This window comes from Hyla sarda, chromosome 12 (assembly GCF_029499605.1).
Source record: "Hyla sarda isolate aHylSar1 chromosome 12, aHylSar1.hap1, whole genome shotgun sequence".
In the NCBI taxonomy this organism is placed as follows: Eukaryota; Metazoa; Chordata; class Amphibia; order Anura; family Hylidae; genus Hyla; species Hyla sarda.
In genome coordinates, this window is record NC_079200.1 from 26,213,451 (window position 1) to 26,225,738 (window position 12,288).

General features: G+C 47.9%; 1 protein-coding gene across 5 annotated transcripts in view; it reads left to right on the plus strand.

Moving 5' to 3' along the window:
• The window catches only part of GRB7 (growth factor receptor bound protein 7), a 265,456-nt gene that overhangs the window by 207,000 nt on the left and 46,168 nt on the right, over nt 1–12,288 (plus strand). The gene's annotated exons all lie outside the window — the stretch shown is intronic.

Consider the following 12,288-nt stretch of genomic DNA (forward strand, 5'->3'; position numbering starts at 1 on the left):
AATATCGGTCGATCCCTACCGCAACGTTGTGCAATGGTGTTGAGACCTGCAGGTCTTCTTCTTTGCCCGGTCTGGCTTTCATGGGGTTAAATGGGGTTAAACAGGATTGACAACTACAGACACTTCAAGTTCCGCAAGAGGACCAAGAAAAGGATATAAATATGCAAACTGTCTCGTTTGCTTTGTGTGGGAACCATTGGAGCAGTCAGGTCACATACCTGTACTAACCTCTCCTGTTCTAAAGTCTGACAGTAGAAAAAAAATCACCACACAATAAATTGTAACTGGTTTCGGATAAAATGTAGGATGTAGGATATTTGTCGAAATGTGAGGAAAGTCATTTTAAGCCTATATGTTATTACCAGCCGAAGATGAAAAGGACAAGGAGTGGTTAATGTGGCACAGGAAAACCAGCATCTGTGACATAATTAAAGTGTACCCGTCAGATCCAACAAATTTTTTATTTTTTTTAATATATCACTCAGTACCTAATCCTGACCATGTACATTTTTATGTGTCTAGCACCTTTATTTTTATTTTTTAACACTTATAATTTAGCTCACTAGTCTGAATTCCTCTCAAAGGGAGGGGGCGTGGCCTCACTATGCAGGTCTCCGCCCCCTCCCTCAGTATACTGTCTGCTCACATCTCCCCTAGCGTTAGCAAAACTACAACTCCCAGCTTGTCCTCACTGACAGTAGCGGGACACAAGCGGAAAATGGGAGTGCCCTAGCCCTGCACTCACAGCTGTCAATAAAGGAAGTGTGTCCATGACTGTTACGCCGAGCGCTCCGGGTCCCTGCTCCTCCCTGAAGCGCTCGCGGCGTTTCTCTCCCTGCAGCGCCCCGGTCAGACCCGCTGACAGGGAGCACTGCACTGACCTGTCCAGGTCCCCGGCTGTCATGCTCTGGCGCGTGCGGCTCCGCTCTCTAGGGCGCGTGCGCGCCAGCTCTCTGAGATTTAAAGGGCCAGTGCACCAATGATGGTGCCTGGCCCAATCGCCCTAATTAGTTTCCACCTGCTCCCTGGCTATATGACCTCACTTCCCCTGCACTTCCTGGCCGGATCTTGTTGCCTTGTGCCTAGAGAAAGCTACTCTGTGTTTACCACTACTGTGTTCCTGATCTTCTGCTATCACCATTGACTACGAACCTTGCCGCCTTCCCCGACCTTCTGCTACGTCTGACCTTGCTCTTGTCTACTCCCTTGTACCGCGCTTATCTCAGCAGTCAGAGAGGTTGAGCCGTTGCCGGTGGATACGACCTGGTTGCTACCGCCGCTGCAGGACCATCCCGCTTTGCGGCGGGCTCTGGTGAATACCAGTAGCAACTTAGAACCGGTCCACCGACACGGTCCACGCCAATCCCTCTCTGGCACAGAGGATCCACCTCCAGCCAGCCGAATCGTGACAGTAGATCCGGCCATGGATCCCGCTGAGGTCCCCCTGCCAGTTGTCGCTGACCTCACCACGGTGGTAGCCCAGCAATCCCGACAGATCGCCCATCTAAGTCACCAGCTGTCGCAAGTGTCCACCATGGTACAGCAACTTCAGTCGCAGCTGCAACAGCAGCCACCATCTCCTGCACCTTCTCCTCAGCGAGTGGCCGCTCCTAACCTCCGCTTGTCCCTGCCGGACAAATTTGATGGGGACTCTAGACTCTGCCGTGGTTTCCTGTCACAATGTTCCCTACATTTGGAGATGTTGTCGGACCAATTTCCTACAGAACGGTCGAAGGTGGCTTTCGTGGTTAGTCTCCTGTCTGGGAAGGCTTTGTCTTGGGCCACACCGCTCTGGGACTGCGATGATCCTGTCACCGCCACTGTACACTCCTCCTTCTCTGAGGTTCGTAGTGTCTTCGAGGAACCAGCCCGAGCTTCTTCTGCCAAGACTGCCCTGCTGAACCCGGTCCAGGGTAATTCTTCAGTAGGCGAGTACGCCATCCGATTTTGTACTCTCGCTTCTGAATTATCTTGGAACAACGAGGCTCTCTGCGCGACCTTTAAAAAAGGCCTATCCAGTAACATCAAAGATGTGCTGGCCGCACGAGAGATTCCTGCCAACCTGCATGAACTTATCCATTTGGCCACCCGCATTGACATGCGTTTTTCTGAAAGACACCAGGAACTCCGCCAGGAAAAAGACCTTAATCCCTGGGCACCTCTCTCACGGTATCCCTTGCAATCTACCCCTGTGCCTCCCGCCGAGGAGCCTATGCAAGTAGATCGGTCTCGCCTGACTCTTGAAGAGAGGTCTCGCCGTAGGGATAAAAATCTAGTACCGAACATTTCTTGGTGGATTGCCCTATTCGTCCTCCACGTCTGGAAAATGCACGCACGCAACCAGCTCACGTGGGACTGGCGTCTCTGGGTACGGAGTCTGCTTCTCCATGTCTGACTGTGCCCATACGTATTTCTCCTTCTGCCAACTCCTCCTTCTCTGCCGTGGCCGTCTTGGACTCTGGTTCTTCTGGAAATTTTATTCTGGCCTCTTTGCTTGATAGGTACTGCATCCCGGTGACCCATCTCATCAAGCCGCTCTACATTTCTTCGGTCAACGGAGTCAAGTTGCACTGCACTGTGCGTTACCGCACAGAGCCCCTGCTTATGAACATTGGACCGCATCTCGAGAAAATAGAATTTTTGGTTTTGCCCAACTGCACCTCTGAAGTCCTCCTCGGTCTGCCATGGCTCCAGCATCATTCTCCCACCCTTGACTGGACCACCGGGGAGATCAAGAATTGGGGTCCTGCTTGCCTCAAGAAATGCCTCACTTCTGCTCCCAGTCCCGTCTGTCGAGCCTCAGTGTCTCCTCCTGTGCCTGGTCTCCCCAAGGCCTATCAGGACTGTGCCGTGCCTCCTCTTAGCCCCCGTCCTGGTGACACTCTGCCCCGTGCCAAGCCTCACCCTCTGCCCCCCCTCCCCATTCCCACTCCTTCTGAACTGTCTGCCGTGCATGAGCATACCCAGGACTTCACTGTCCCCCAGAAGGAGACTCTACAATCGCTCCCAATGTCCTCGTACTATGTGGAGCGACATCCCGACAAAAAGAGGGGGAGACCTAAGGGGGGGGGGGGGGTACTGTTACGCCGAGCTATTAGTTATTAGCTTCTGAAGTTGAGTTGTTGTTTTCTGTCTAACTGCTCTCTGATGACTCACGTCCCGGGAGCTGTGCAGTTCCTATGGGGATATTTTCCCATCATGCACGGCTCCCGGGACGTGACATCATCATTGAGCAGTTAGACAGAAAACTTCAGAAGCTAATAACTATTGGAAGGATTAAGATTTTTTAATAGAAGTAATTTACAAATCTGTTTAACTTTCCGGAGCCAGTTGATATATAAAAACAAAAAGTTTTGGCCTGGAATACCCCTTTAAAACAATTGCAAAACCTATTGGTTTACAACATATCAAAAGTTTTTGTATCTGACAGTGCCCATTTAAGCCAAGACATCTTGGGTACATACCTGACGGCAGGGCTCATTTACCGGGTAAATTTAGGGTATAAATACATGAATAATATTGATTATCTGATGTCAATGACTCTTGTTGGGGGGGGTCGACCAGGTCATGGCTGCCCAAGACTCATTGATGCATGTGAGGCTAGCCTGTCTGGTCTACAAAGAAGCTGCTGAAGTACAAATTGCTGTGAAAGTTACTACTGGCTATAAAAGAAAGAAGTCAGGACACTTAGGGCATCGCAGCTTTCTGTTTTTGGGGTTGTGTAGTTGTAGACTGGTCAAAGTGCCATGCTGGCCACTGTCTCCCACTAATAGTTCTTACAGTGCTTATGTAAGCATTTTTATTGTACCATGAAGCAACAAAAGATGGCATCCTGGTCTGAATCACATCATGTGGACGGCTAGGTCTGTGGGATTCACTTACCTAGGGAAGAGATGGCACCAGGATGCGCCATGGGACAAGTCAGTCAGTGTTCTGGAAACCTTGGGTCCTGGTGTCATGTGAATGTCACTGTGACACACAGGGGCACACATATCCAGCCAGATCAGCTGCACAGGGGCCCAGCATTTGAGGGGGCCTGCCGCCCTTTGAAAGGGAGGCGGGCCCCCTCACACGCTGGGCCGGCGCTACCATGGGACATGGTGCACAAATGACCGGGCAACCAGTCTTGCTCCGTCACTAAACTGCTACGTGGGAACTTCCTGGCAGAGGTGTTCGTGGTGAATGATGTAATCGCAAGTGCCTCACCGGGATGCCGATGTCCTGTGCGGCGCGTGCGATGATGTCACTTACAGCGCACACCTTCACCGGAAGTTCCCGAAGGCAGATGTAAATAGTGCAGGCCAGGTGAATGTTGGGAGGGGGCAATGCTACCTAATGTGGGGAAACTACGCTATGCTACCTAATGTGGGGAAACTATGCTACCTAATGTGGGGGAACTGCTGCCTACCTAATGCAGATTAATGTGAGTTGCAGTGCAATTTTATGGCATGTTTTATTTTTTTATTTTTTTTGGGGTGGGGGGGTAGGCACAGGCACATTCTTTGTACAGGAGCCCTCTGCTGTCTGTGCCCGCCCCTGGTGACACGTACCACCTACCTAAACATTGTACAGACCAATTCTCCCCTCGAGGCAGTGGAATCCCCTAATGGCATTGCCTTCTTCAGCAGGATAATGCAAACATTGTTCAGGAATGAGGAACATGACAAAGAGGTCAAAGTGGTGACTAGGCCTCCAAATTCTCCAGGTCTCAACCTAATCGATCATTTGTGGGATGAGCTGTACCTCACAATTTACAGGATTTGCTGCCAATGTCTTGGTGACCCCAGCTGTCAAAGGAAACCTTCCACAGAGGTCTTGTGGGGCTCATAACTGGATGAGTTAAAGCTACTTTTGCAGCACCAAGAGGATCCTTAGATCATTAGATAGGTGGTTATAATGTTAAAGTGTACCTGTCGTCAACAAAACTTTTTATGCAATGTAGATAATACCGTTATATGTATATTTGTAATATACATGGGTTAAAAAAATTTGTATATTTTTGTCCCTGCAGCTATTGTCTGTGTGTCTCTGTGAGGAGTCCAAATACAGGAAGTGAGGGTGGACAAGCAGGGATATCTGCAGTAAGAAAAAGCAGGACAGTGTGCACTGAGGCTCTATAACATGCCCCCGGCTGATACATCAGGATGATTGACAAGCCAGGAGCCTACACAGATCCCTGCTTGTCCCGCCCTCACTTCCTGTATTTGGACTTCTCATAGAGACACACAGACAATAGCTGCAGGGACAGCACTTTTTCACCCAAAAATATACACAATTTTTCACCAATGTACATTACAAATATACATATAATGGTATTATCTACATTATATAAAAAGTGTTTGTTGATGACAGGTACACTTTAAGATAATAATAATCTTTTGGCCAATGGAATTGTCCCAACAGTTGTTCTCCTAAAAGGGGTATGGTGAGAATGGTGGAGATTCCTCTATAAGTGACCTTATGGTTCGGAAACTTGAAAAAGTATTTCTTGAACATTATAGGCCCTTTAAAGAGGAATGAGTGACCTCTTTACAGACCCACCCTGACACCATTGTTTGACAATAGGGCCTATAGAGGTCGGGTATGGCTGCACCCTCAACTCCCCCATAGATGTGCCACTGAAACGTCTTCAAGAACACTTTACATTATGTTCATCCTACAGACTAGGCATTAAAGGGGTACTCCACCCCTAGACCAAGGGGTACTCCACCCCCAAAGGATAGGGGATAAGATGTCTGATCGCGGGGGTCCCGCCGCTGGGGACTCCCTGCAATTTAGCATGCAGCACCCACCTGGTTCTTCTCCGGAAGCGCTGGAGGGTCTGGGTTCCGACCACAGGAACCGAAGTCTGTGACGTCACAACTCCGCCCCCGTGTGACGTCACGCCCTGTCCCCTCAATGCAAGTCTATGGGAGGGCTCTTTTAACCCCTTAAGGACGCAGGACGTAAATGTACGTCCTGGTGAGGTGGTACTTAACGCACCAGGACGTACATTTACGTCCTAAGCATAACCGCGGGCATCGGAGCGATGCCCATGTCATGCGCGGCTGATCCCGGCTGCTGATCGCAGCCAGGGACCCGCCGGCAATGGCCGACGCCCGCGATCTCGCGGGTGTCCGCCATTAACCCCTCAGGTGCCGGGATCAATACAGATCCCGGCATCTGCGGCAGTTCGCGATTAAAATGAACGATCGGATCGCCCGCAGCGCTGCTGCGGGGATCCGATCATTCATAACGCCGCACGGAGGTCCCCTCTCCTTCCTCCGTGCGGCTCCCGGCGTCTCCTGCTCTGGTCTGTGATCGAGCAGACCAGAGCAGAAGATGACCGATAATACTGATCTGTTCTATGTCCTATACATAGAACAGATCAGTATTAGCAATCATGGTATTGCTATGAATAGTCCCCTATGGGGACTATTCAAGTGTAAAAAAAAAAATGTAAAAAAATGTAAAAGTAAAAGTAAAAAAAAAGTGAAAAATCCCCTCCCCCAATAAAAAAGTAAAACATCCGTTTTTTCCTATTTTACCCCCAAAAAGCGTAAAAAACATTTTTTATAGACATATTTGGTATCGCCGCGTGCGTAAATGTCCGAACTATTAAAATAAAATGTTAATGATCCCGTACGGTGAACGGCGTGAACGAAAAAAAATTTAAAAAGTCCAAAATTCCTACTTTTTTAATACATTTTATTAAAAAAAAATTATAAAAAATGTATTAAAAGTTTTTTATATGCAAATGTGGTATCAAAAAAAGTACAGATCATGGCGCAAAAAATGAGCCCCCATACCGCCGCTTATACGGAAAAATAAAAAAGTTATAGGTCATCAAAATAAAGGGATTATAAACGTACTAATTTGGTTAAAAAGTTTGTGATTTTTTTTAAGCGCAACAATAATATAAAAGTATATAATAATGGGTATCATTGTAATCGTATTGACCCTCAGAATAAAGAACACGTCATTTTTACCAGAAATTGTACGGCGTGAAAACAAAACCTTCCAAAATTAGCAAAATTGCGTTTTTCGTTTTATTTCCCCACAAAAATAGTGTTTTTTGGTTGCGCCATACATTTTATGATATAATGAGGTATGTCATTACAAAGGACAACTGGTCGCGCAAAAAGCAAGCCCTCATACTAGTCTGTGAATGAAAATATAAAAGAGTTATGATTTTTAGAAGGCGAGGAGGAAAAAATGAAAACGTAAAAATTAAATTGTCTGAGTCCTTAAGGCCAAAATGGGCTGAGTCCTTAAGGGGTTAAAGGGGTACTCTAGTGGAAAACGTTTTTTTTTTTTTTTTAATCAACTGGTGCCGGAAAGTTAAACAGATTTGTAAATTACTTCTATTAAAAAATCATAATCCTTCCAGTACTTATTAGCTGCTGAATACTACAGAGGAAATTCTTTTTTTTTTTGGAACACAGTGCTCTCTGCTGACATCACGAGCACAGTGCATTTTAGGAACTGTCCAGAGCATTCATTTTCTATGGGGATTTTCTCCTACTCTGGACAGTTCCTAAAATGGACAGAGATGTCAGCAGAGAGCACTGTGCTCGTGATGTCAGCAGAGAGCACTGTGTTCCAAAAAAAAAAAAGAATTTCCTCTGTAGTATTTAGCAGCTAAGAAGTACTGAAAGGATTAAGATTTTTTTTATAGAAGTAATTTACAAATCTGTTTAACTTTCTGGCACAAGTTGATTTAAAAAAAATAAAAAAAAAAAAAAAGTTTTCCACCGGAGTACCCCTTTAACCACAGTTCAGGGGACTATACACTGCTCCATTTAGCTGGTTGGGGAAGTGTGGGGTAATCACTATCACCCGACTCTTGATGAATCCCCCCCTCTGGGAGCAGAGGTCACTTTCTCACACTCCTCAGGACTGACTGATACAGCCCCAATTTCGGATGTGACCCTAGATCAGTGTTCCCCAACCAGAGTGTCTCCAGCTGTTGCATAACTACAACTCCCAGCATGCCCGGACAGCCGTTGGCTGTCCGGGCATGCTGGGAGATGTAGTTTTGCAACAGCTGGAGGCACCCTGGTTGGGAAACACTGCCCTAGATGCTAGTTCATTATCTTGCCATGGATTTGGCTCCTGCTTGGTGTAGATCGCAATGTCCTATAATCCATTTTCTTTAACCTGTCAGTATATACATAAGAGGGAATACCAACAATAACAGAACATTCCTTAAAGTTTCGAGGATTATGTGTACTGGTTGTTCTACCTGTTCCTTTTATGTGTTAACAAAGCTATTATTTCTAGATGACAGTCTACAGACTTTTTTAGAATTGAACCAAATTCAGCTGACTCGATTCCTTTAACACAGTGGTCTTCAAACTGTAGTCCTCCAGATGTTGCAAAACTATAAAACCCAGCATATCCACAGCAGGGGGACAATCCCTGCAAGAGCCTACAGGACGGGGCTGATCACCAAAAGTTCCTGAGCTTCCCAGCATTTCTATTCCCTATCACATCCAGCAAATACAGCACATCGTCTTTCAATCAGATGCCGGAGGAGGTAATTGAAATGTTGGGTGCTTGTGGTGATCAGCCTCACCTTGTGGGCACTTGAGACATTCAGACCCCTCCTGTGGGCACTTGAGACATTCAGACCCATCCTGTAGGCACTTGAGGTGACTAACTCCATCCTGTGAGCATTTGTAGGGACCTGCCACACCCTGTGGGCACTTGAGGTATTCAGACCCATCCTGTGGGCACTTGAGGTGACTAACTCCACCTTGTGAGCATTTGTAGTGATCTGCCTCACCCTGTGGGCACTTGAGGCATTCAGACCCATCCTGTGAGGTGACCAACTCCATCCTGTGAGCATGTGCAGTGATCTGTCCCACACTATGGGCACTTGAGGTGATTGCTTCACCCTTGTGGGCACTTGTGGTGGTCTTTCACACATTCTTCCACTTGAGGCAATCAGACTCATCCTTTGGGTACCAAAAGCGACCATCTCCATCCTGTGAGCACTTGAGGTGACTAACTCCATCCTGTGAGCATTTCTAGTGTTCTGCCCCACCCTGTGGGCACTTGAGGCATTCAGACCCATCCTGTGGGCACTTGAGGTGACTAACTCCATCCTGTGAGCATTTGTAGTGATCTGCCCCACCCTGTGGGCACTTGAGGCATTCAGACACATCCTGTGGGCACTTGAGGTGACTAACTCCATCCTATGAGCATTTGTAGTGATCTGCCCCACCCTGTGGGCACTTGAGGCATTCAGACCCACCCTGTGGGCACTTGAGGTGACTAACTCCATCCTGTGAGCATGTGCAGTGATCTGTCCCACACTATGGGCACTTGAGGTGATTGCTTCACCCTTGTGGGCACTTGTGGTGGTCTTTCACACATTCTGCCACTTGAGGCAATCAGACTCATCCTTTGTGTACCGAAAGCGACCATCTCCATCCTGTGAGCACTTGTGTTGATTTGCCCCACCCGGTGGACACTTGAGTCAATCTGCCCCATCCTATGGGCACTTGCTGCTCATTTGCATACTTGCATATTGCTTCACTTACAAGCATTACAAGGTTCCAAACCTAAAGACAATGTCTGTGACGGAGCGTCTAACCCTTACCTATCACAGTGATAAGGGACACTACGTGAAACCATCCAACAGATTCTCTGGAACCCGTTACATACCACTATTAACTTATACATAAAAAACGACTAAAACATTGGAAAATCTGATTCGCTTTTCTACCACAAATGGCGACCTAGAGACATGTGAGTTAAAGATATTGGACAGTGCACATGTTGCACCCCTGATCACTTTAGGCCCCTTTCCATGCTGTGCTGTGTAATGCTACAGTTACTCTGGGCCACACCTTAAGCCGAACCACAGCACATGTGCAGAAAAGCTGCCCGCTGTGCTGAATGTGTTAATAATACAGGTATCAGAAGAGCCGGCCTCCCTCCAAGTTACATTTTAACTCCAGAAGGAGGAGCGAATCGGGTCGGGCGCAGGTCAGAGCGGGGAAAGAAAATTAGCTGAAGAAGCATAATCCATGCCAACAGCAAAAGCCAAACAGCAACCTTACGGCTTAAAGACGCAGCCCACATGGAAAGTGTCCATCTGTCACCTCGCGTAGACTCAGCGCTGCATTCACTTACTCTTAAGGCCAATATTAATATCAGTCCAAACTAATTCACTCCGTCCTTTGTGAATGCAAGATCTAGATCCTAGGTCTCCAACCTGTGGACCTTCAGCTTTTGCAAGCAAAAGTCCGGACTATGCTGGGATTTGTAGTTTTACAACATCTGATGGACCTGACTTTGAAGACTTAGGATTTAGCTGCTTCCTCCTGTCCATATGTTTTTCTCCAAACATCTGATAATGCCTTTCATCTTATCTCTATCCTTCTTGTATGAACTTGTGGTATTGGGTGTGATACTGGGCAGATGGAATTACCCTAGGGGCAGATGGCATTAACCCCTTGTATTTGTGACGCCAGGGTGTGGTTTATCGTCAATACCACCTGAAGGTATACCGCTGGATCCTTGGCTAGGCACGGGGGCAATAATGACTCCAATGCCAAGTTACGGACAATGGGTAGCTTTACTGAGTGACAGATGGTACAGTCTACACAGTGTAGCTGGGCCCACGGAGGTGACCAGTGACTTCAGAGACCTTTAAGGGCTTGCTTGGACTTGCAGTGGTTTTGGACAATTTAGTGCAGGCCACGTTGACTTGACAATAGATGACAGTCACTGACTTGACTTGACTGGAGACAGACTAAGCTGTGACTGTAGTTACTTGTAGACTTGTATCTTGTGGCTGCAGACTTGACTTGAGGCTCCTATAGACTCCAGACTCTTATGCTCGACTGCACCTCAGCAAAGACTCAGGAACTAAGAGAGAGAAGAGACTCCTCCCAGGGCTTTTATGGGGGAGACCATGGAGGGGTCCCATTGGTCACCCTTAAGTCACCTGGTCACTGATACCTCCTGGGTAACAATCACATGACAACTGGTGATCACATGTTAACCTTTCTTAAAGATACAAGATTCTTATATACATAACATAGGGGATAATATACAATTACAGTAGAACAGGGGACACTACAGGGAGGCTGCCTGACAGGGCAGCAAGGGTACGGGGTAACAACTCCCGTACTGGGCCACCACAAACTTGGTAGTTATATACAGTGGTCCCTCAGCATACGATGGTAATCCGTTCCAAATGGACCATCGTTTGTTGAAACCATCGTATGTTGAGGGATCCGTGCAATGTAAAGTATAGGACAGTGGTCTACAACCTGTGGACCTCCAGATGTTGCAAAACTACAACACCCAGCATGCCCGGACAGCCAACGGCTGTCCGGGCATGCTGGGAGATGTAGTTTTGCAACTTCTGGATGTCCACAGGTTGAAGAACAATCGTATAGGAAGTGGTTCTCACCTGTCCCCGCCGCTCCGGACCGTCACCGCTGCCCTGGATGTCGCCTTCCATTGCTGTCGCCGTGTCCCCGGGGTGTCCCCGACGCTCCTGTAAGGCCTCTGCTTCCCCGGCATCCTCGCTCACCGTCGCCACCATCACGTCGCTACGCACGCTGCTCCTATTGGATGACGGGACGGCGTGCGCGACGACGTGATGACGACGATGGAGAGCGCCGACGATGCAGGGGATCCCGAAGAGGACACGCCGGAGCCCCGAGGACAGGTAAGTGATCGTCAGCGGACCACACGGGGCACCGTAAACGGCTATCCGGTGGCAGCTGAAGCAGTCTGCGCTGCCGGGTAGCCATTTATGCGATGGCCCCGACATACAAAAGCATCGTATGTTGATGCTGCCTCTGAGAGACCATTGTATGTTGAAATGATCGTAAGTCGGGGGGGGGGGGGGGGGTCACTGTAATGTGTGTGTATTTTAGGGAGGGCCATTTATCATTTCTTGGAGGTTTGGTGAGGTTTTGGTGGACAATCCTCAGACCTAGCCAAAGAACTATAAAGCACAGTTTGCATCACGATTTGTGCCACAGAAATGCCTGTAACTCCAAAATACCCATTGGGTATTCCCCGTAATAATGTACAAATTTTCTCAAATTCCTATTCAGGCTAGATGCCCTCCTGGGACTAACTTCCCAAGCTCATGAACCCTAAGGTTCCTGAGCTTGGGAAGTTAGTCCCAGGAGGGCATTTAGCCTGAATGGGAATTTGAGAAAACGGATAAGCCTGTGGCACAAATCTAAGATATCCATGCCCGGACAGGCTATATATTTCAATGAGTGTAGACTTCTAAGCGCATACAAGTTTTGGCTCGGACGGAGAAGCTAGGCT